This window comes from Phalacrocorax carbo, chromosome 2 (assembly GCF_963921805.1).
Source record: "Phalacrocorax carbo chromosome 2, bPhaCar2.1, whole genome shotgun sequence".
Lineage (NCBI taxonomy): Eukaryota > Metazoa > Chordata > Aves > Suliformes > Phalacrocoracidae > Phalacrocorax > Phalacrocorax carbo.
Window position 1 is genome coordinate 162,905,818 of NC_087514.1, and position 25,460 is coordinate 162,931,277.

General features: G+C 43.7%; 1 long non-coding RNA gene across 4 annotated transcripts in view; it reads left to right on the forward strand.

Annotated features, from left to right (window-relative positions):
• The window catches only part of LOC135312134 (uncharacterized), a 73,964-nt gene that overhangs the window by 2,845 nt on the left and 45,659 nt on the right, over positions 1-25,460 (forward strand). For all 4 annotated transcript variants that reach the window (XR_010371805.1, XR_010371807.1, XR_010371803.1 and 1 more), the window contains exons 3-4: positions 140-204; positions 18,489-18,708. This is a non-coding gene — a long non-coding RNA (uncharacterized LOC135312134). The remainder of the gene's footprint in view (positions 1-139; positions 205-18,488; positions 18,709-25,460) is intronic.

Sequence of the window (25,460 nt, forward strand, 5' to 3'; positions counted from 1 at the left end):
CATCCCGCCCGCTCCCATTCCTGTACCGGTTGCGAGATAGGTGTAACAGAAGAAAGAGCAATCCATGTTGTTTCCTTTCTGCTTTTACTTTAGAGACAATCTGAGGAGTGCAGCATCTTCTGTCTGTGTTTCTTTATAGGCTGCATGAGCTAAATCCCAAATAATCCCATGGAACACGTGAGTGGATTCATCTCCATGTTGCAGGTAGGAGGTGGAGACATACACAAAACAATACTTTGCAGGAAATTGCAGTACAAGCTAGTAGGAGATCCAGATTTTCATCATGACTCCCGACATTTGTCCTTGCCACTAAAACGTCTCCCCCTTTCAATGCCATAGGATGTTTTATAATAGGGGGGGGAAAATGTTTTTTAGCAGAACTGTGATCCATTAAAAAGAAGCATTTATTTTCATTGATATCAGCGCAGTGAAGGCTTGACCCTGGGCCCACAGTGGGAGTTTTATCCTTGACTTTAATGGAAGAACAATCAAGGTCTCATGGTATTACATCCCAAAGAAAGGAAAATACTGCAGTTTGTATCAATAAGATAAATGCTTCGTAGTTAGTGTAAGCCACTATATTCTTGCAATAAATGGTTTATTAGATTGATTAAATGTCTTAACTTCACTTCAGCTATTAATCAGTTTTGGCAGCTGTTTATTTCTTTGTATACTTCAAAGTAATGGAGATTATCCCTTAATTATCTCATTGCAGTTTATTCATTGTTTCCTAAATAGTGCCATTAAAATGGTAAATTGCAACAGTAAAACAGTGTCGATACAAAGTTATAGAGTTCCCTTTTTATGATGCATTCATAAAGTTAACACAATCTATTTAAAACGTAGCTGTGATTTCAGCACAGTGACCTATTTGATATGGCATGAGAGATCTTGATGAGAAAACAGTAGAGCATTAAGTGTGCTGGGACTCCGTTGTCACAAAAGTAAAACATAGCATATTCCCCATTGGAATATATGTGCACATCAGAATTGATTAAACTTGTACTTACTTGATCACTTTCGGTTTCACCAAATGCTGTGATTACCAAAGATTTTGTGCCTTTGAATGCAATGTATTTATTTCTTTTTGTCTGTGAAAAAAAGAAATGAGAAAACTCGAAGCAATACTATCATTTAGAGGTTACTAGTGTCATTCCACAGAAGGATGAAAGACTACTAAATCAATCAGAAGAAAATGGCTGCTTTTAGTATTATCTTCAGATCTGGCAGCAATTCATAAAGTAGCAGTTGCATAACAATTTCCATTCTAAGTCCCTTTTTCAGGCAACTGTAACTATACCTAACTTTAACATTATGAGTTGTCTGTTTCAGGCTGAGTTGTTTGGGAGGAATCAGTATTACTGTCAAGCTGAGAAAGATTCATGAAACCCGCTTTCAATAACTGTAACACAAATTATCTCCCTTCTAACTCCCCAATAAAAGTTTTTTTTCAGGGAAAAATAACAGCAGATTTGGCTTCTCAGGTTTTTTTTTTCTCCTTGACTTTTCACTGTGCATATGATAGCAGAAAATATGGGTCTCTAGCTTGGGTTAAATCAGTGCTGAAAATAAGACAAATGTTTTTTTCACTAACATCATCAATTTATGTTCAACCCCAAGTTCCTATAGACTTCTAATACAGAAACTTTGATTAAGTAACCCAACTAAGATGAGGCCTAATTGTGCCAGATGCTAAGACAGCCACATGAGGAACGATGCCTGAAAAGCGCCCGGCCCAGTGTGAAGCGAATATATAATTAAAATGCCTGGCCATAATTTTGGTGCTGGGTTGAATTCAGCTGGTGACCAACAGGTGGAATGCTCTGCAGAGCTCATCACCTGGCGACCTACAACTGACTTACCCAGTCCTCTCTAATCGCAAATGACACACCTTTGTGACAGAGCCTGCTTTTTTCAGCAAGCAACCAAATCATGTTCTAGCCTTTTTGAAGGCTAGCGAAGTCTCCCATTCACTAGGTGTGTTGGTTGCATCTTCTGCTTTATATGGTCAAGTTTAATCAGCCTCCTACTGCCCTAAGGTGCTCATCAACATCTTAGAGGTGGAGGTGAGCTGCCACCTCATTCAGCTAACAGAGACTTTTGTAACAAAGCTCCTGCTTAGTCAAAACAGCCCACTCAAAGCAACTGTTTTAAATTCTTTAGCCTAAATAATTTGACCTAAACCACATTAGGGTTTACTCTGAATCTTTCAAACTGCAGAAGCAATACCACAGGGCCAGAAACAACCATGTAGGAGGCAAGAGCAACTTCAGGTAGTGGAATTGCTTGTCTGTCTGCAGCCTTAGACCATACCCGCACTAGAACTTTTTGTCGTTGGTCAGAGGCGAGAGGTGGGAATTCGACGTCATCAAAGGGCCACAATGGAGACATGACAACAGCAGCAGGGCTTCACTTTTGACTGTACTTCTGTTTCACTTAAGCACAGCAGCGGAATAGGATAAAACTTGGCCTTGCTTTTGTCTGGTTACGTGCTGTGAGCACTCTGTTCCCCAGCATCCTGCTGTACCTTTCCTACTGATATGGTTGTAGAGGCTTGGTTTCCATTTCAGTTTTACTGGTTGTCAGACAGTTTATCTGTGAAACAGATATAATAACAGCTGATCTCATGTTATGGTTCCATGGCTGTTTATAGCTCCTATTAATAGCAACTGTGGAAAGCCTGGGAGTAGATTTTATAGAGCACTGGGGTAACCAGTTACTGCACATTCCCCTGAGGCTATGTAGCATCAAGTATATCAGCCTATGCTTTCCAGACTAGGTCATAATCATCTTAATTCTGGCATTCCCTATCTTTCAGGGATTTGACTTTGCGCTCTTGGTATTCTTTCTGAGACATCACTGGTAAGCAATTGATTTTATTCCATGATTTACACTTGCAAATGTCCCAGCTGGTTTCCAAGAAGAGGCTCCATAACTAAGCTCCTTGAGCACCAGCTCAGGACGGTATCTTCACAGCACATAAAAGTGATCTGCTGAACTGGCTGGACTTTCACTGGAGGGAAGTAGGATAAGTACACGATGTTTTGAGAACTCTTGGAGGTTCAGACTTTTAAATCTTTTAATCTTTTAAATTTTCTAAGATTCTAGGGAAGAAGCATGGTAACGTTGGGTAGATGCTTGGACTTGATGATCCTAGAGGTCTTTTCCAACCTTAATGATTCTGTGATTCTGTGAAATGTTTCTAAAGGTTCTGAATTCTTATTTCAATACCCATTCTTAAAAATGTGTATTTTATCACCCCAAATGTGGTAAATATTAGTGTAATACCTGATTCAGGGAGGCATTGACCAACATGACCATCGTCACATATAAAACTTGCCTCCTTGAAACAGGACAACAAATACCGTTCTTACTGATCAATACATAGTGGATTGCTAAATTAATAAGAGCGACGGTAGATGCATGCCACGTTAGTGATGCAGTTATGCTTTCCCATTAAGCGCAGTAAACATGGGAAGGTATTTGTCTTCCAGTTCTGGGGGAACCAGCTGATGAACTGTGAGAAAGTACTGGCTTTGTGGATGATGCAACGGGATAAGGCAGGCATGACAAAGGCCTGAAACAGCCCTCAGCAAGGACTTCAGGTCATCTTGGCACACCGAAGTGGTAATTTATTCTAGGAGTCACTACTGGAATCATCAGTGTGAGCTGTGAAATAAAGCAATACTATGAATAAAGGCAGTAGAATTTGGCCTAATTGAGAGACAGAAAAGGAGGAGAGAGGAACACGAAAGGTCTTGTAAATGCAATGTCCTGTCATCTGAGTCAACTGATACTCAGAATAAGTAGCCATCTGATTTTAAGAGGAATTCTCAGAAGAAAAAACTGCTGACTGTTGGAAAAATAGAGTCAAAATGATTAAGAATGGCAATAAGAAATTCTAGTCAGTGCCTACTTTTATGCTGTTCATTTCAAATTGCATAAATGATAACTTTGCTTTTGGCCTCATGCCTAGAAGAGCACCTGAGAACACATCATTGCATCATCGAGAGTCTATTGGCCGCCTTTTTTAATTACGGGCTAGCTTTGGAAAGTGAAGTGGCTTGATTGGCTAAGGCTGATACTAGACCTAACTAGCAGTGAATGACTACCACAAAAAATGCTAGCATGAAACCCACAAACTCTCTTTGAAGTCTTTGGAGCTATGCTTATTTGCCACTCTGACCATTTGTTGATTGAAATTTTGTTCACACGGCTGCTAGCGGAACATGAGAGTGTCAAGAATGTGAAAGAGCATTTCTCATGTGGTGGGGTGGTCCGTGTGGCTGGAAGTAGAGAAATCAGAGTCAAAGTGGGTAGGCTTATGTGAAGAAAGGAGGAGAGAACATCTGCAGATATAACGAAAGGGAGCCGTAGCCATGTATGAGTTCTGTACGCAAGCTGTGAGGGTGAAGGGTAGATAAAGTGGTAAGGCAGAGGAAAGGAAAATGAACCATAGAAAAGCTATGAAATAGGAAATCCTCAAAGAAAAGCTCCTAACAACCCTCAGCCTACTGAGACCCTAGTGGCATTTCAAATGTGGGGTGGTCTTCAGCACCGGGTTGCTGGAGAGCTGCAAAGAAACTTGGCAGCATTTGTTGGGGAAAGGAGCTCTAGATATCGGAAACGCAGAGGTAATTTAAAGTTCTGTGGCTTCTTGGGAATAGTATTGTTCTCTTCTCCAGTTGTTCCTTCTGCCACCTGTGTAATGAAAAGGATAGTCACCAGGAGCTCCACATAACTTTGCTTTCCTGAATATGCAGAGCTATGGAGGTGGTGCTGCTGGACTGGTTCCTGGTGACTCCCAAAGCAGGAGGCACTGGCCATCTGCAAAGAGTTTGGAGTAATATCCCACACTTTTCACTATAGAATTTGTCTTCTAGTAAAAGGGCTGTGAAACAGGTTCCCTGATAAATAACTACAAGTAACAGAAGGGTCTAATCATGAGGAAGATGCACTTATGTAGGATGAAATTGAGGTTAATTAAAATGTTTGATGGTGAGATCAAGATAACTCAGTAATCTTGTCAAAATGAGTCCCATTGTGCTGGATTCTGTACAAAAAGTAGTAGAAGGTGACCCACAGCCTAAAGATTTACAGTTTAAGTGTAAAGGGAAATATAATTTCATGTGGAAAACTGAAGCATAGAAAGTGCAATTCAACTGAGATTATGTAGGCAATTTCTGACAGGGTTGGGACTACCCAGTCTGCTACCTCTCCAGTCTGAGATCTTGAAAATCACCCAGTAAAGACACGGGAAGGAATATAGTGGGATAAGTTGTGTACCACCCCTGGCAGACAGGCAACGTCCATGATTCCTGGTCCTATCACCCACCCGTCAGAAACAGAAACACTGGGTGGCCCACTGGGATGCAGGAGCTCAGCCCTGTGAGCACACCCAAAGGACTCACAGAGCCTCATGCCACCGCAGTGCAATCATTAGTCAAAAAGGTGTCAAGTGTAAAAATGTAACGGGTGCTGTGTCAGTGGGTCAGTGGGAAGCTTCCGCTTGTTTATTTTCGGAGCCGCCATCCCAGCAGGATACCGCTGAACTGAGATTCTCACAGAAGCCATTCCCAATTTGAAGCCTGTCCCAAGCCACCAAGTTAATGAGTGCCATTGCTGTCATTTACAGCCAACAGAGACATGGCTGTAAATGGAAGCAAATAGATTGTAGCGCTATTAGCTGAAGATGCGTAGGCAGCCACAGCAACAGGCTTCCCACAGTTGCAAAGTGTTGAGTGCTCCGGCGACTGATGTGCCATGTTAACTCAATTAATTGGTTCTTCAGCTTGGTGGAAAGATCAACCAAGTACAGGTTGATCAATCAGGTACAAATATCTCAAGCCAAACAATTTTTTCCCTTGTCCGCTGTGGATAAAGTGTTCTGCGTGTGATTGTCTATCAAATGTTCAGCTGTGACACGTGCATCTTGATATTCTCAGGTGATTTTTTCCAAGCGTCACTTGACAGCTATTCTGCATTTCACTTTCCCTTGGGTCAGTAAATGAAACGTTTTCCTTGCATACTTGCATTACGTTCAGTTGCTGAGATATATATATGCCTGGGTACAAGCCAAACTGGTGTTTAGAGACCACGATAAAACTGGAAAACAGTATCACAATCTGTTGGTCCAAGCATCATTTACAGTGCTTTGCCCCTGGCTAGTCATCCCGCAGCTCCGTGTAGCAGAAGCGTACTCTGTTCCATTTGCATGCAGAGAAGACTTTGAACCGCCTGGCGTTTTGTGTGAAAATTCCCCTTGGCCGAAGGCCCTGTACAAGATCTGTGCACCATTTAAGTTCTTTATGCATTAGCTTTTACCAGAAGTGTTAAATAATTAAGGCAGTCTGTTGGCCAATATATTGATAAATGAATTACTTGGTCTCCAATGGCTGCTATTTATGTGACTGCCTGGGTTATTATTTGCAAGTATTCATGCAGCTCCAACTACAAGTGGAAGTGCCTGGGTCGTGGAGTGATAGTTCTTTTTGGGAGAGTTGGGTTTTGACCTCACCGGGAACCCCACAGCTTTCTCCCTAAAGAGGAATTTGTGGCTGAGGGGTTGGGTTGTACCAACAAGCAGCTCTAGGACACCTGCTTGACCTGTACTGCTTTGATTTAGGGAAATTAAACTCTACCCCATAGAGAAAAAGCTGAAATCCTGCTGCTTTTGGGAATGTTATTTCAATGTACATGTTCAGTGAGTTGGCCTGGTAGTTTACAATTCAGAAACCCGAGAGCATTTGTGAATTGTGAGGGAAGTACACTATTCATTATCTGCTGTCAGGCATTCATCATTCCAGTGTAAACTTCAATCCTCTCATCAGGATGCAGAACATTACTTATGACCAGTCACAGGCCATGAATAATGGCTTAACGAAATGAACAGTTCTCTAACAATTCAGACTCAGGTTTGTTAATCAAAACTATTCAGACCCAGATTCTGGCACCCCCTTACACACACTGAATATCACCTAACCCCAGCACAGCCTCTTTGCTTTTAATTGCATTTATAGTTTAACAAACTACTTTTTTTAATCTGGCTGACATCTCTTAACCAGCTCACGGGAAATGCTGGAGCCTCCACCAAAATAAGTAGCTCTTGTCTCGTTCTGCATTAGCATTTGCTGTACAAAACCACTTTGGCAGTGATGACAAATCTGCATGTCTTTTCCTTAGGTCCATCAGATGGAATATCCACACTGGTCAGCAACTAAGTGCTGCCTAAAGCTAAGCAATGATTTAAACGTATCTTTTGTTCTTTGTGTGGGCAAAGTAAATCAAGTGACACATTCTTTCTGTGACCTTATGCACAGCAATAAAATAGCATGACCATATTCATCCCTGTGTAGGATTATGCACTGTTCTAGTCAACCTCCCAGCTGAGGCTTCACACCAACAGCAGTTCTTTCCTGTATATTGCCAAACATACTTCAGGCTCCTGGAAAGTGGAATATATTGGTGTATTTGCAACCCAGTCCCCAAGTATTCCTCTACAAATGTTCAAAGCAGCTGGTAGCTCCAGCTCTCTTCCCCAGTCGTAGGAGGCTTCTTACATTTTTTGCTATTCTGAACTGTGCCAAGGGAGCTGGTGCTGCGTTTCCAGAAGCAGGGATTAAGTTGGAACATTTCATTTATGGAGATTTTTTTGGGTAGTGGTGGTAAGGCAAAGCCCTGGAAATACCCAACAGAATCTTTTATCTTCAATACTATCTTTGCATTGTAAAGCACAGTCTTGGCTGTCATTACACATGTTGGGTAAGACCCCCAAGAGTGGTTCCCCAGCACTATTTTGGGGCATGGGACTATTAGCAGATGTGGAGGTGGTAGGATATGAGCAGGATCCTGGATGCATTCCTACTTCCTCTAGTATTCTTGGGCTGAGACCCCCAATGGAGGCTCTCAGGGATGTAGCTACCGACTTCCATTGTGGTCAGACTCCTCTCTGTGTCTGAACAAAACTCTGCATTTTCTTTTACATATTCATTCGTAAAATAATCCGCAGTGCATAGTCTTCCATAACCAGTTCTTCTTCCTTGGGATCATATTTTCAGAAGCAGTTACAGCAGTTTCACCCCTGGAATGCATTTCCCCACATGATTAAATGTCAGTCCATTTGTATGTGTAAATCGGTGCTCAAAATGAGGAAGAAAAAAACCCTCTAGATTCCTGTCAGAGGATCTCTCTATCAGCAATGGCTGGTGCAGGGGAGGCACAGCTTGCTCTGGGTTTTTTTTCCAGCAGATTACAGTCTGAGGCACTAGCTGCAATGAGTGGGAAGGGAGGAGCAGGGAAAAGAGGGAGAAAAATGAAAAGGCCCTCATCTAGAGAGAAGCCAGGAGTGCTTATCTCTCCCTCTCCCTCCTCTACCTTGCATGCACTGCCACCAGCTCTTCATCATCTCTTTCTGCCCTCAGAGCTATAAACGTGGGCATCTGTGGGTGAATAACCCGATATACGGTTTTGTCTCCTCTTGGAAGTTTTCAGCTAATTTTTATTTTGGTCATTTCTTCAGGCATTGTATGTTCTTTATTAGAGAAAAGAGAGGAAAAATGCAACCCAAACAACATTTCAGCTTCTCCAGCAAAGTTTCTATTTTGATTTATTGAAAACTTGTCCAACGAGTTATTTATATTTTATCTGTGAAAGACTCAGAAAATTTCATCTGAAACAGATATTTCCATGGAAACGTCCATCTTTGATGAGATGTCGTTCCTCAGATGTTTCAGCTGAAGAATTTTGTCAGTTCTGGCAGAAAAAAAAGAGTGGGGGGCAGAACAAACAAAGACCAAGCTCACAGGAAAACATGCAATGCTTCAAGTTAATGGGCTAAAATGTCAGCTGGTAAACTGCCATAAAGCCAGAGAAGTCAACCAGTCAACCCGAGCCAATGGAGCTATCCTGGTTTGCACAGAGGATCTGGCCTTAGATTTTAATAGAACCAGCCTAGCAAGATGTTTCTCCCCTTACCCATCCTCCTCCCTTTTTAATAAGCTCTCAGTCATACTTGGCCTATCCTTTAATAATTCACCCTTCTCTCTTCACGATCCTTCTTCCTTCTCTGGAGATAATGGGATGGGATTTTCTGCTTGCAGCCCTCACAGAAATATCAGACAGGTTAAACTCTGCACAGCTGGCTACTGGCTTCTAACATATCCCCTGTGCCTCTTTCTGGACTCTAATATCCATCTTCTGTTTGGTCTTTACTTAGCCGGTGCCAACAGACTTCAGTGCTATTTGCTATATATTATGATATAGCGTATTGTATTGTAATCTATAGATCCTGGGATATTGAAGTATTAAGCTCACAGAGCAATCAGTTACTTTAATGGGAGTTGTGTGTGTCTGGCCGCAATTCTGGAAAGCAGATCTATGAAAGAGCTGTAGGACACAATCCAACTTCTGGACTAAGAGACAGCTCTACAACAGAAGTTACTATTTCTTTCTTGCTCAGGGCCAAATAGGTATTTAAAACACAATTGGCAAGATGCACAGTATTGTATGCTTTTGTTGCTGTCATGTGTAACTACAGTATGTCATGTGTAACTGCTCAGTCCTATGTAACGTGTAGCTGTATGAAATAAATATTTGGTGATATCCAGTTCCAGAGCTGCAAGTTTCTTACCCCGTTCCCTTGAAGCCAAGATCCAAAGTACTGAATTTTGTAAGATCCACCAGACTACTTTTCTTAATCTAGTTCTGGTTTCTTGGTGACCATGTCCTTCCCTCTCAGCTACTTTGATTAAACAGAATAGGGAAGCGTTCATGCAGAAAAACTCCCTTGCAGACCTTAAAAGGCTTATGCATCTTTTTTTTGGAAGATCCTCATTGAAAAAGGAAATACACCTGATTGTCTCCTGCAGAAGTAAATAGTTCTGGGTCCCCAGAGAATGTGAGCCCCTGCTTTTCGGTGATGTATTTCAAATGCTTCAGTTCATTGTACCTTATCTCGTTCATGTGGAGGAGCGAAGACACCATGCAAAGTCTGAGATGTCTTCTCTGTTGATTTCTCAGAAGCCCATTGCGTGGAGCACACCTTTTGCACAGTTTTTTCAGTGTAGCTGAGACACTGTTTGGTTGCTCCAGGTACAGAGCCAGTAACTGCATCTTCCGGAGAAATGAAAAGTAATGTGTGTGAATGGTTCCCTTACTGAAACCCTGTGGACTCTGTATTGATTAAATCAACCTTTTGGAACAACAGAAGTATGATTGATGTCGTTTGAATTTCAGCTCAGCATCTTGATTGGCATTCTTGTTTAACGACTTTTCCATATTTGTAAAATTTAATTGATGGTTATTGCATTTATTTCTAAATAACATTGCTTTAATTAAAAAAAAATCGCTGCTCTACGGAAATTAATATTCACCATCTATATGGTACAAAAGGGTATGTGGTGAACATAGAGAATAATTAGTAGCTGTAGGAGGAGAACTTATGAGATGATTATGAATATGTAATAGAGGAAATAGACTACAAGGGAATTAAACCAAGAAATTTATGAGTAAATAATTGACCTCTGAGTAAATATGAGCATTCTCTCAACAGCCACTTGACGTGTTGTGAACCACTCAGTATTTCAGAACATTAACCACCCTTTTAACTAACCAGTTCTTTGCTATTGGCAACGACTTACTCTCTGGAGTTGCCTTCCTATTTTACAGGGTCGTTGCTTACTGTATGCATAATGCTATAAATGCACGTGGTGCCAAAGCTTTGGAGTAGATGGGAGAAAGATCATAATCTGTTACATATGTGTAAATCTACCCTTAGCCAGTGGAAATAGTTGTAGGGACCAACTAAATCTGCTTCCAGAATTACGCTGTTATAAATGAGAGCAAAATGTTATCACTACAACCAAATGAATACAGACCTCTTTCCACCATGAGGACATCAGTCCAAAGCTGAGATTTTCAAAACTGGTGGTGAAGTTTCTAAAATTGATTTTCAAAGTTCTCAAAGTTTCCATTTTCCCTTAAATTTAGTGACTAATTAGGAACTGTGACTTTAAAGACTGTAGGCTAGAGATGTCAGCCTGTTCCCAAGGAAGTCCCAATATCTTCCAAGTGAGACACCTGACAGATATGAGCAGATATGTTAGCCAGAAAAGCAAAACTGGTAGTGGTTGTATTTGAGAGGTAGTTCCCAAGAAACAGAGCATCCAAGAGTAAGGGCTAGGCTTTTAACCTGAATTGTATAATGGAGTAAGGGGGATCAAAGCGTCCTGAAGGAAGATTGGTTCATATTTTGAGGATTCAGAAAGCATAATGATAAAAAATAAGATGGTGAAGTTTGTTCATTGGGAAAAGTTTGTGTTACAATCGTCCATGGAGAATGATGTAAAATGTCTGTATATTGAGGGTAAAGTTTATGTTTTAATTCTAGAGAGGCGAGTTATTCCTGCTGATTATGGACCAAACACATTGCTTAATTATTGCCAGTTTTACACCAATGAAACTGATAACAAAGATGTGATATCGGTGGAGCTTTGTCTTTTCTTCTCTTTCCCATTAAATGCTGGTTAGTGCACCAAACATTTTTTACATCATAGAATAGAGGGCAAGTAGTTATCTAGAATATGTAATGATCAACTACAATACGTGACTGATTGAATCAGGTGAGTGTGAAAGATGAGGTTCACTTGCTGGCCTTGGCCTCTTTGTTTGGCAAAGAGAGATAAGAAGACAAAGCTCAGTTTTATCGTGAGTTAACAAATGACTAAGTAGATGAGAATCTCAAATCTGCTCTTTATTTCATTGTGATCCAAGTAATTAATGGAGTATGCTTGGAGGTGGTAAAAGACCAAACATAATACCTCAGCTATCCTCCCCTTCATCTCTGCTGGAACATAGAGTGGTGCTGTTGGAGGGTACTGTCTGTATCAGTGAAGACCAGGTAGAGCCCTTGGGTTTGAAAAGAGCTGGGCACTTCGTTCTTTAGCGTCCTTGGAACGTCCTAATCTACATAGCTGTAAGTCTGCATGAGTCCGCGCTTACAGTCCCAAGTCCCACCTTTGGCTATCTTGCTGAAAGTTAACAAGTTTGGGGAGCTAAGGTTATGAGCCATAGGAATGAAATCATAGGCTAATCCCAAAGGAAAGACGTGGATGCACTCCGCTTCAGCACAGCTTTTACCAGCAGTGAATGTTTTTCTTTCCTTCTGGGAAAAGGAGGACAACCAGTAAGCTAAGAGCAAGTAGTCCAGAAAAAATTGATCCAGTCTGTTTTTTTGGTGATGATGGGAAGCTTTTAAAGGATACACCTACAATAGAGAAACAAACAGTGTTGACCCCTCAAATTTGCCTTCTGTTTTTTTCCAGTTATTAGAATGATCCCTGGCACAGTTTTTCGCTGAGGACACCGCTGTCCCAAACAGCCTCTGGTCACTGTTTGGAAGTTCACATGGATAAGGGACCTTTTCCTATAGGCAGTTTGGATGAGGTCGCCCTTTTCTGGAGGCTGAAGGACTTCAATAGTATGGACACAGCCAGGCTGTGGTAGCTGGCCTCTGGAACATAAAATACTCCCTGGTACAATTCAGTCCACTAGAAAAGGTGTAGCTGTAACTTGTTAGGCTATATTCAGCCATTCAGGGGAGATCCTTCCACAGTTACCTTTTCAGCTAAGAATAGTTGAGATAAGTTGTAAGAGAAGAGGGACTATACGAGATCATTTACACAAATCATCCACATATAAAAATATGGCAAGACTGTTTGGAAGATCTGACACTACTTGAATTGCAGTTTAACACAATCTGGAGCATTCTGCTTTTTTGGAGATTTTCAGTGTTTGTAGAAAATAGAGGGCACGATGGAGAATTTGGATACAAGATTCAAGGGCATATTTTTGAGCCTCTGTGACTGTGCCCTGTTTCAAAACAAAGAGCAGCAAACACGTAAAGGCCAAGTTCCAACTGGAGGCTAAGACTAAGACGTAAAAGGAGGGAGCAACAGTGCAGACTCCAAGAAAGCATCCATATGCACCTCTTCTTACAGGTGAACAGGTCTGAATAGGTGAACATGGGCTTACATGCTTTCTAGAGATGACGACAGGGTCATGGAGACCTAAAGATCTGATGATGGATGAGTTTGATTCTGAAGTTCCTGAGAAGGGACTTCTAGGGAGGTGGATTTAGCTGTATGGGCAGGGAAGTGAGAAACTATGTGGCTACAGAAATCAAAAGATGCAAAGAGATTATCCATGGGAAGAGATCTGAAAGAGTAAAGGTTAGCCTTGTTTAATCAGGGTTAACATTTTCTAAGTGTTTAGATACTGTCTTAAATGTTCTGCATTCTAAAGCAATGTTAAACATAGCGGGCCCATTTCATTTTTACTGGCACAAATGAGAAATAAACCTCTCCACTCACTTGCGCTTCTACTGCATGCGAGATCAAAATCAGAGCCAGAGGCATTTGGAGTTTGAAAGAAATGTTTTTGGTTTTGATGTCTATTTTTGCTGCCTCTATTTAGAGCAAACATAGCCAGGGCTGGAAATGAATACAGTGTCTCTGAAGAGGTGAATTATTCCCAGCCAATCTGTAGTGGCAGAACTGTGGTACCTTATGGACTTGAAATAGACCATCCTCATTAACCACATGTTGGGCCAAACTCCGTTAATTTCTACAGCCCCTCAGGGCTGAATTTAGCCCATTACAAGAAAGTGATAATATCGTTGGAAGCTATTTTTGTGCCCTGTGCTGTAAGTTGGATACTATGATGCAGTATAAACTAGGTAATGCCAAGATATTTTAGGCTTTTTGGCATGAAGTAGTTTCTCGGTATTTGTCTATGCTTTTCTCAAGAGCTCCCAACAGTGCTAATTAGTGTACATTAATGATGGTTGAAATTCAGGGAGAACCGATTCAGCAAGTGTGTTGGGGGTACCTGTGGCGTCTTCAGAGCCACGTCCTTCTAAAGGTGTTTGAAGAGAGCTGTGTGTTGTGGTATGTTGGCCAGTGATTGGTGGGACTTTACTAGTGGTAGTGATTGTAGGAATGCTGGTGATAATGGAGTGAAGGAAAACTAGGGAAGATTCTAGGCAAGTTTTCTATGGCCCACCTAGAGCTGTTGAGATGCGTGTTGGCCCACGTACATCTCCCCTTCTGGTCTAGGTTATGTGGAAGCCTCTCAGGCTTTGCTGGCATTGAGGCGGCTGTGTGATCTGGACTTTCAGTTGAGGAAAGAGTGGAGGTGGCAAGGTTGCTCAGGATGACATCATAAGTCCATCCTGGGACTAACACAGATGGCCAGACCCTTCCTGCAAGTGGCAGTGGGAAGCTAAGAAGCAGTTGACATACCTTGATCTATGTGCTACTTCTTAAGCCCTCCCCTCAATTTGTCTTTCCATTGGTCACTTGTCATGTGGCTTTTGGCCATCTTAAGATTCTGGTACATGTCTCATGAGCTCAAGAGTATCAGTCAATGCAGGGGTTTAGCAGCACAAATAGCGCTCATCGAGTTAATCTGAAAACTTCTCCCAAATGTACAGTGTTTCTAAATCACATTCCTCTTCTCCAGCTGAGGTGAAGCAGGTGAAGGTCGATGCCCTGCTGACATGTGACAGTTTGCCGTGATGTTACGTGATGCTGTTCTCCTGTGTTGTTATTCCTGTGGCAACAACAACAACCATTTGACACATCACCCTGCCTGACGCATGCCTGAGCTGTGCTGTACTGGCATTAGCCAGCTTTACACCTGCTGAATAATTGCACTCTTGTTGGCTTCAAGATCAGGCATGTGAGCTTCAGCCATTCTGAGAACGGCTTCACTGGAGCAAAAAATCCAGTTAAAGAGAGAAATATAGCAGGCAGCAATCTGCTGAGTCATTACAAGCCCTCCTCGGATAACCTTCCACCAATGCAGACGATCAAAGGTGAGGTGACCTTGTGCATCGGAGGTGAGGCAAAGTCCTCTGCACGGGCTGGAATGTGCATTAGCCCTGGAATGCAGACAGGCAAACACTGCCTCTGTTAGCAGCTGTAGGCACGGGTCTAAGATCATCTGTGTCTAAGAGGAAAAAGCTCTGCATGTGTCCAAAACCAGAGAAGTCCATGGAAAGACTCCCATCAGTTGTGAATCAGGTGCTCAGAGAGAGTATTCTTAGATCTGTTCTTCTGACCGGGATTGTGGTTAGTCTGGGTGGTGTTTAGTTTTGGTTCACTCTGTTTTGAAGCTGCTGAAGCTCCTGGAAAGCCTAGAAACCTCTCTTTAATTTGCTATATAAGAATCTTGCATCTCATCCTGTAATTTCACAATTCTCATTATAATCTCCAAAGAAACATTAAAATGTGTCGTGTTTTAAAGATTAGTGTTTCTCATCCCATCTCCAGCCCACTCATTTTATTTCAGTGGTCTAAATATCAAGATTGTTATTTCTGGGTATGTGTGAATCAGTCATTCTGCACTTGCTGATTTCTATAGCACCTTCTGGCCTGGGTAGTTAAACTAAGCAACCTTTTGACTACTTTTAGAGTGTTTGTCTGGCAAGGCCTGTTTCACTGGCTTGTAATATGGATCTAAAGCAACAAAGAGCCCAGTGCTGTTTGCCAGATCTCCTCTGCTGCTCTGAAAGGTGCAGGACAGGGGACACAAAGGTGTTGGTCAAGATGAAAGCAGGACTCTTGTTTTCTGTTTAGATCCCTTGCTCTGTTTTGGGCTCAGAGGTGCTGCTACAAGGTACACACTTGTAAGATTCATCTCTCTTAACTTTAGACATCTGCAATGTGGACATTTACTTCTGAGTATTCATCCTGGACCCCCTTTTACAGTCCAGCAATTTACCTCGTCCTAAAGTAGACATTTGCAAGACATGTCCTATTGGGCTGTGCCCTAAAAGAGCCTGGTTTTCTTCATGGACTTTAATCGGGTCTAGCAAATAAGCTCAGAGGTAGACATCTACAGCTGAGGCATCCAGATTTGATTAGAGCGCCTCAGATTTACAGTCCAGTTTTCATTGGATCTCAGGGTTTTAAAATCAAACCTCTGTTCAGTCTATTTTCACTTGAGCCAGTCGTCTCTGGAGACAGATCTGACCTCTTTCCAAGATACAATGTGACTTTGGTCCCTAAAATATCTGCACATATGGCCCTTCACAGAAATCATGCTTTCATGAGTTTCTGGCCGTAGGGCATAGCTCTTTCAAACCAACCTCTAGGAAGTATTTTGTAACAAGGGAATCTGAATGGGATGGATGTTCTTCTTTCCATTACTACTTGGGAAACCACCTCTGACCAGAACACCCATAAGCAAAAAAGCCAACAGGGCAGAAAGTGCAGACAGGCTTCCCCTGGACAAAGCCCATCATGATGTCCTCGTGAGCCAATCTACTTGCAGAACAGGAGAGCTGTGTCTGGATCGTGCCTTAGGATGAAAGAAGCTATAGAAACATAAAATATCTCTATTGTTTATAAATGACAGCAAGAGGGAAATGCATGATTTAAAGCAGTGCCAGCCCTGGTCTACTAGCAGATAAGCAGCACGGGTGCTGTTGGTCAGATGGTGCTACCCACCCTACCCCACTCACGTTCAGACAAACAAAGGATACTTTTTTCTATCGACTCCACAAAGATCTGCGCGTTCCTATATGTTGTTTCTTCAGAGATAAAGACATGGACACTGCTGACATGTTACATTCCTCTTATCTGGGGCGATTGTGCAATCCCACTGGTGTAAATCTCCTGCTTCCTAGTGTGATGCAAGCAAGCTCCACCATCGCAAAGAGGGAGGGCAGTCTGGCATGTTGCTGCCCCCCCCAAAGCAAGAGGTGTGACTTGTCAGCAGGAAAATCACGGAAGCGATTATATGGAAGCTGATAAAAGGTTGGAAGTTAATGCAGGGACATTCCAAGAAAGCACCATACAGTTTCCATGCAATTCCTCCTCTCACTGTGTGTCTTATGCAAGGTAAGAGACTGACTTACTCGCCTGGGTAGCCTCCCGAAAATCTGGGCAGGGCTGTCACGCTGCAGACTGCTGTTGGTGACCCATCTTTGGAAACACAGTTCCATCGGGAGCACTTCCAAATCGTGCATTTCCAAGTCCTGCCATCCTGAGGACTCTGGGAATGATTTTCATCTCATGCAACTTCAGGGGAACAAATCAGGCATCAAATGCCACTTTAGATGGCCTGTGTCATCAGAGACATCTGCACGAGGCTGGCAGATAGGAGATGGGACCTGTGCAAGACCTGTGTCCTTCTTGTGTGGCAACTAGAAGCCAGGTGAGATACATCAGGGCATCCCAAAGGGCTTGAGATGCCTGTATTTAGGCACCTGCATTCCTTCCTGCACATCTCCACCCTCAGTGTCTCCATCAGAGCTGGGCTGTTTTTGCAGTTGGCGTAGAGAAATGAGTATTCTTAAGGTGTGGTTTAGCAAAACTGTTTCTGTCACCTGTTTCAGGAGGAGGTGAGTTGTTCCCTAGACACCATGGACTGTCCTAACTAGATTTCTGTGACTGCAAAGGGAACTCAAATATAGACATTTACATGCAATCAGATGAACCTCATCCCGGATCTGGTGCGTCTCGCATTGACATTAGCTTAATACCAAGAAAACAGCAATCCATTGACCTGATTTTTCTTGCAATTACAGCAGTGTTGATAAGATTAGATTCAGAACCACCATTTGGCCGTTGTCCCCCAAAGTACGCTCTGACAGATATTCATTATGGTAATGTTTTCATGGCTCCTTGTGTGAAACAAGAGTTTCAGTTAAGAGTTATTTGTTTGGATTCAAGCCAATTGCAAACGGCTTCAGTTTTAACGGGGTGTCCCATGATGCTTTCAGTTACAACGAGGTGAGTAAGAGATGTTTTGGGTTGCTGGCAATGCTGAAAGATAATTACACACATCTATATTGTTCCTGATCTAATAAAAAAGTTTCACTCAATCCCAGAGAAAACATTTCAGTTTGCTTTTAAGCATTTTTCACATTAAGAAGAAAAACAGAGTGAAAGGAGATCTCTGAACAAAGAGACATTTCATAGTGAAATCTGTCTCAAGCAACTTATGTTTTTTAATTCTAAATGAATTCATTTGGCAAAACTGACAGAAATTCAGTGTTGCTGCTTTTTTTTTCACCAGAAAGAGCATTTAGCCCCCCAAAAATACGCCCACGCTGTTGCAGCTGCAGCATTCAAAAAGCCACAGAGCTTTGGACCCTTGCTGGCAGGGTGGGAGGGACCTGGGACGGTCCCTGCAGGTTGGTGACAACAGGTTAACAAAGGGCTGTTGGAAACCTTCCCTCCACGGTACTTCCAGAAGGTAAATGTTCCCGGTATTATTTGCAACACGGTCATATGTCACAGCAAATGCCAGGTACAATAAGGCCCAGACAGCAAAACTGAGTATAAATAGATGAGGGAATTCCTGGCATTAGTTCTGGAGCAGTTTGGGACTGGAACAAGTGAAAAATACAATTTCTCTAAAAGGAAAGTTTCCTGTAAGTAAAAGAAAATCTCCCCCATTTCTCCCCCCTCTTCTTTCCCCAGATTCCAGTTTTTCTCTTCCAACTCTTTTGACTGAGTTCAACCAGAATTTCATTTTGCTGAACTGGCCTGATTTGGGATGCAAACCAACCTCTGAAAGACTGAAATTTCCTGTGGGATCATAAATTTTCTGAATTTTGTTCATCTCTAGTTACTCCTCGTGCAGAAAAGGCCTAAAGCAAACAAACAGCCAGTCTCCTACTGCAGATAGAAAAGCCTCCTGGTAAGTAGGTTAATTTGGATGGGGTTCCCTGGTGGCAGCTCCTCTTCCTCTCTTCTGCCCGGGGAAACCTGTGCAGTGATCAGCTCTGCAGACAGGGCAGTGACGAGCTTCCCTTCAAGGCAAAAATAAACTTACATGTATATAAACTCAGAGATCCTTTCCTACAGGAGTCAGTTACACCCCAGAGCAGGCTGGCGTGGCCTGACGCAGCCCTGCTGGCCTGAACAGAGCGCCCCAGCAAAAGGATCAACTCGTTCTGTATGTGAAAATATTCCATTTTCCAGCAAAGCTAAGGCCTAAAGGGTTTCTTGGTAGGCTCCACAAAACAGCTGATAGCCCAGATGGGACTTCATAGCTGTGGCTGGATGCTGAGAGGCTGCCAGCTGGTGATGTATCCCCATTGGTGAGGTATCGACTCATTACCAGTGAGGATCGGCAGTCGTGCCAAAGCTGGGAGCCTGGCGGGATGCGAGATGGATCAATGTGAGTGGATCTGGATGGAGGCAGTTGGTTCTTTCTCATTGCCTCTGTCTCCATAGCATGACTGCAAGGAGATATCAGCTTCCAGAGCTGATGAAAGCCTGGGGCAGGGCAGCCCTGGGGCAGCTGATGGGGAGAGCTGGACCCCCAGGAGCAGGGCGTTGCTGGGTTTCTCTGCTGGAAAGTTGCTATCCGTATGTATAGGGCTTTGGATGGTTCCTCCTCCTTGCAGCAAAGACAGATGTGCCCTTTGAGCACTGCAGTATTCATGGCTCTCCGTGCTAAGCTTCAGCCTTCCTCCAGCTACGATATAGTAAGAGTCCCTTACCTTTCATCTGAGGATAGCAAAGTGCCCTGCAAACAATTAAGTCTCACAATCCCCCAGCGAGCTGGGGAAGAATTATCTGCTCATTTTTACCTGTCTGGAAAATGACACAGAAATTAATTGACTTCTTCAAGGTCACTCAAAGAGTCAGTGGGAGATTTGAAAATGGGACCCAGGAGTCCTGACTGCTGGTTCTTTCTAACCACTAGATACCTAACATCAATTGCTAGAGAACCTGCTCTTAGGCTTTACAATTTTGATTAAAGATTCAAAAAATATTGGAGCTTTAAAGGAAAAAATAATTCACTACAACCTTACCAAGTGAGGCATGACCAGGCACAGCCGCTCTGGGAATACAAGCACTATTTAAGAAGAACTGATCTGCTGTATGCTCTGCATAAGATCAGCGTCAACTGACAGAGGCAGCAGGTCTGGCTCCTGCCATCGTGGGCAGCTCAGGTGGCTGGCAGGGCGTTGCATGTCCACGTCCAGAAGATGAGGTCCTGAACTGAAGAAGCAGCAAGCTGTGAGTTTACAGCTTACACTGTTGCTGTTCTGTTGCCCAGTGTTCAAAAGCATGTAATTTAGCTGCTAAATACAAGCAACCCAGGCTTTGAGAATAACACGTGGAGTTCAGTGGATGCACGTCCTGCTCTGCATGCAGGAGCAAAGCAGTAAGTTGGCTCTTTGCCCAAAATCATCTTGCATGGGGCAGAAAGCGCCTTCCACGAGTCTCCTCATCCCCTTCGCTGGGATCCCACCCTGCAGCCCTGCATTCCTGCAAAGCTCAGTGACCCATTTCTGATGCCATGTCATTTTTTCTCCCACCAGCACACAGGGACACCCTCCCAGCACACCCCCTGCTCTCTTCTTGGTGCAGCCCAACCCCACAAGTTCCCCATAGCCAGGGCAGAGTGGGGAGCGCAACCTGCCCTTTCATTTGTTCTTGCCTGCTCTTACCTTTCTGGGATCTCCACTTCCAACCCCTCCATCTCCATCAGCAAGGCCTGTCCTCGCCACGTGGCTCCAGCAGCCTGACTCACTGTTACCCTCTAGTGCTGGACCAGGCGGGCAACAGGCATCTCCCCGGAGAGAGCAGGTGCTGCAGACAGTGCTAGGTTGTCCTTTCCACTCCTAGTCACCCCAAACTCAAGTCGTGGCCCCAGCAACTCATCGTAGGGCGCTGAGTTTCAGTCCCTGGATGGTTTGCTGAGCCACTCGCTCTGCCTGTCGCACCACGGCCGGGCAGATTTGTCACCCAGCTGTTGGTAGCGTGGGCAAGCATTTTGGTTCACTGGATTATGTGTCTGCTGTGGGTTTTGTTTTTCTTCCTTCCTTCCTTTTTATTTAAGGCTCTCCCTGTCATCTCGAGTTTTGTTCTCCAGACCTCGTTTGCTGTGGTTTTAGTGGAGGGATCAGTAACTGGTTTGTCTATGGAGAGGCTGACTGTGAAACGCCTGCCAGGAACAATTAGGGAAAACTCGTTCTGTTGGAAACTCCTATTTTTATAGGGAAAGCACTGCTGGTGAGAGGGACCAGAGTTTGCTCCCAGTCTGCACCAGTAAGGGCTTAGACATAAGAAGATGGGGAAAATGCTGAAGCCTTCTTATGCTTTCCCCACAGTCTCTGAGCATATTGCCATTGGTTTCCAAACAGCCAGGATCTTCCCTGTCTACGGGGAAAGGAGAGGTTGAACATCTTAGGAGCAGCCTTTATGGATAAAGCTGAAGACAGCCTGTGGGAATGGGAAGAGAGTGCTGGGATTGGGCCAGGGTGGAGTGGGGAGCTTGAAAGGGGGATGGCTTTCCTGGAGAGGGTGGAGAAAGGGAATCCCTTGCAGCAGCTGAGCTCTACCAGTCCTTCCTACCCTGTTTCCAGGGGAAGAGGGCTAGCGTTTTTCCCTAGAAGGATTTGTCAGTGTTGCCACCCAAATTCAATGCCTTCTCACCCTAGCCTGGCCACAGCCCTGAATGCCAGTGATTCAACACTGGAAACACTAGTAAAGCTACTTTCTTTTTCATGTTTTCCCATTTCTTTTCTTTCTTAATGAGTGCTGCAAATTCCTTATTTCACACATGCCAACATGGATTATAACTTGCTCATCTGAAAAGAGTCTTAGAGTCACATTGGTGATGGACTCGAAGCTGTGTAATCAAGACCTTGCATTGGCCCCCTTACACATTTGGACCTGTTTTTTCTGATAAGCTTAGCTTGTTTATGGACATGCATGAAATGCAGCTTGTGGTTTTCTGTCCTGGTGCATCTTGTTTGACTATATTTCAACTTCACTGAGTGTTCCCATTGATAGAATAAACATCGGTATTCATATAAATAATTTACCCTTTGAGATCCTGTGATAAAGCACGGTAAAAGTGTCTTGCCTACCCCAATGAACTGAGCAAAGCAAACATCCTGTAAGATAGGTAAGGAGCATTTAGAAACTTTATGGCCAGAAACATCATTTGATGTTTGAGTCTGAGCACTCATATACACACACCATAAAAATTCACCCACGTATTTCTGCATTGTGTCCAGCAATGCATTCTTGAGTAATGTGTCCTATTCAGTTGCCTAAATGGAGGTGTATGGGATTTTTTTGAGATGCTGTGGGAATCTGAGGCATCCATACAGGTCTGGTAGGAAATTATGTAGGCCTACAGGCTCCCTCCCTCTTGGAGCTGCTGAAAGTTGAACAAGATACCCCCAAGACCCTCAAGAGGTGTGAGATATCTGTGTGTTTTCCACAGAGTTGAGCTCCCTGCATGATATGAAGGGTAGGGTTCAGCTCACAGATGGAGGAGGCTAAATTCAAGTGTCAGCAGAATGGTGTCCCCGTGAGCACTGAGTGTCTGAGTTACAGTCAGTGGAGGTCTTGTCCATCCCGTCAATGGACCCCAGAGAGCGATTCATTTGGTCAGATGAACAACTCTGTTGACTGCATTAGAGGGACTCAGTTTTCTAAGCATTGGCACCTTTTGCTATGTGGGATGCTCCAGATTATCCCGGACAGCTGATACCTTGGATACCTGTGGCATCTGCAGTGGCAGACGTGACGAAGGACTTGAAGGAGACCCAGGTCTGGATGGCATCAAATTCCAGAGAGGTGCATGTCTCTTTTATCATATCTGCCAGCAGATATGTGTGCAGATACCTAACATGGCCCAAGAGCACTAGACATGTCTGTCTGGAAACTGAGCTGAGCACCAGAATTGGAGTTCTTCTCTCCTAACTAGATATTCATAATATAGATAGTTATACCTAATGTCGCCACTCCCACCTCCTTTTACCGTAAGTGGTAAGAAATGTCCAAGGGCATGATTCATCTGCCCAGTTTTACATGTCTTCTCTAGGAAGACAAGAATAATACTTTGGTTCTCCTGACCACATAGACTGGACCTCTACAGGGTCTAAAAGGTGTGTAGCAACTTAGGAGTCAGCATTAGCTTTTCCCTGTAGATACAGTCATTTAATCAGAAGAATTGCATCATCAGGAGATAGGCAGTCCATCTTCCTTTGATAGATTTTCCCTGTGACTGGTAATTGTCTCATCTGAATTTGCCTCATTTGAACTTCTGGCTTCAGTTTATGCCCTGCTTCTCTTCAGCAGATTGAAGGATCCTTTAGCACTGCAGTGAGTCATATATTCTGATAATCCCATTGATAAAATAAAGAGCTACTCAAGGCCTTGCAAGATTGCTTAAAATTCTTAAGAACTGAGATAACACATGGTTGAACACATTGTTTCCATCAATGAGGAAAAATGGAGCAAATTATTACGTAATTCTGTGTTACAAGGTAACTGAACATCATTGCGATACAGCCATCTACGGCAAAGCAAAGCTATGTGCAAGCCACGTATGAATGGGAGAGTTTAACTGTATATCAGTGTATGTCCAAGGAGAGTCAGAAACACCAGAAAACTGGAGAGAGAATATCCAATGGACGCAGTCACAGAGACGCTGTTAGCAATTGCTGAGAAAATGGAGAGAAGGAGAGCAATAATACATTTGACTTTCATGTCCTGAGTTATCTGGAAAAAGAGCTTTCAGTTCTTTTCCACTATTTCTAGAAAAAAAAAAAAAAAAGACTTTCTCAATGAACAGGATTGCACTGCGGAGATCTTGGTCCTACAATAATTTCTCCTGATGGAAGCAACTCTGAATTTCGACAACTGCTTCAGCATAACCCAGAACAGATGCTTTTCTTGAAGCATTCTGACTACTTTCTTCAGAATACCTTCTTTTATCCCAGATTTTGGAACAGGATGTTGGGTTTTCTCTGTCTCCCCCTTTGAAACTGCACAACAGCTTAGGAGAAGCAATAGGAAAATTTCAGAGGAGGGAAGGCTGAATGTAATGGTGCAGCTAGCAGGTGGTCTCATCTCCTTCAGAATGGGCCCTGACACCATGACGAACTTCACTGGTCATGATCTTGGCCTCATATACCATGGGAGAGATGCTAAAAGACAGGCATATAGGACGCTTGTAGTCAGTAGGTTTCGAGGCTGAGGCTCTTGATGCTGGGTATTGCACATCAAGCAAGAGAAAAACTTGACTGACAACCCAGAAAGGAGTGCTAAGGCACTCCCTACTCACTATCACCTAGTGCCTCTGACCCCAGGCGGAGCCTCTGTGCATGGCCACCATTTCTTTCATCACTCTCACTGCAGGTAGTGCAAAAGGGGACGCTGTTCCAGATGATGTGAACAAGGTGAGCAGATGAGTGTTATGACCTCTTGTTGTGACTGCGTGCACTGGAAAGGCACGTGGAGTCACTGTGACTCAGTTTCTCCATCTGCACCATGGAGCTGGTAGGACAAATCTACTGAGTGTCTCCTGAGCTGTGTAACTCTAGCTGGTTTAACTCTGATCCTCTGATGGCATAAATCAATTCCCATGGTGCTTACCGACAGGGATTCTGGCCTGGAGCTTGCAAAGCAGCCAGAGATTCATATGCAACATGTGAATCCCAACCGTGGGGCAAAACCCACGGCCAAATCTGGGAGCAGGAGAGGGATTTCCTTGCTAGAAACATCACAGTGTTACCCTGGGGAATGAAAAAGGAAAGAAGAACACATGCCATCCTCTTTCCAGGCAGAGTTTAGCTGAATTTTAAACAGCCTCACACCAACCTCCCCCCATGACAACAAATGTCACTTGTGAAGTATGTAATTTGTGCCTGCAGGCTTGTGTCACCCAGGTCACAAGCAGACGTGTACTCCCTGCTGTTCCCTCTCTGCTTTGAAAGCATGCGGTTTCAGCATCGCCTGGCATCCCAATGAGGCATCCGCAGAGCTGGGGCCTTGCCGCAGCACATGTGGGCTGGTGGGCCTTGGGGAGGTATGAATGTCCCCGCTGCTGCGGTGGCCACCTCTGTGCATGGCTCCCTGCGTACGGCTCCGGGCACTGCTGGCACCGGGTGTCTGCATCGTCCGAATCGCCAGCTGTTAGAGGCTAGGAGCTGCAGGGTCTGCGGGGGGAAAGATTTCTTGCTTCTTCTTGGGCAGGTATCCCTGCTTTTGGCCTTGGGCTCATATTTTTCCTGGCTCATAGACTGGTTCTCGCTCCCTCGGTATCACTGTGTTTGCAACACAGATGGTGCTCGCAGCACCCTGCTTTCCCAGCCTGACCTGCAGCAGTCTCTTTTCTTCTAACCAGAAAGCTGGCACTGCTGGTTGCTCTGCATCCTACAAACCCAGCCCATGCTGGAAGGGAGCTGTGAGACCCTTGGGAAGCCCTTGGCCCTTCAGTATTGTGACCTATTATGGGAAACTCTTTGCAGGTCTTCAGGGCTGTGTTGGCCACACAATGACGGTGTCAGGGCGAGCAGCTGCGGTGCTCGCTGTGTTGCACAGTCCTGTACATGCCCTGATTCATCTCAGTATTAGGAAAGTGCTGCTTCTGTTGAAATTATTTATGTTTCAATACCAAAAAAATCCCCAATCACA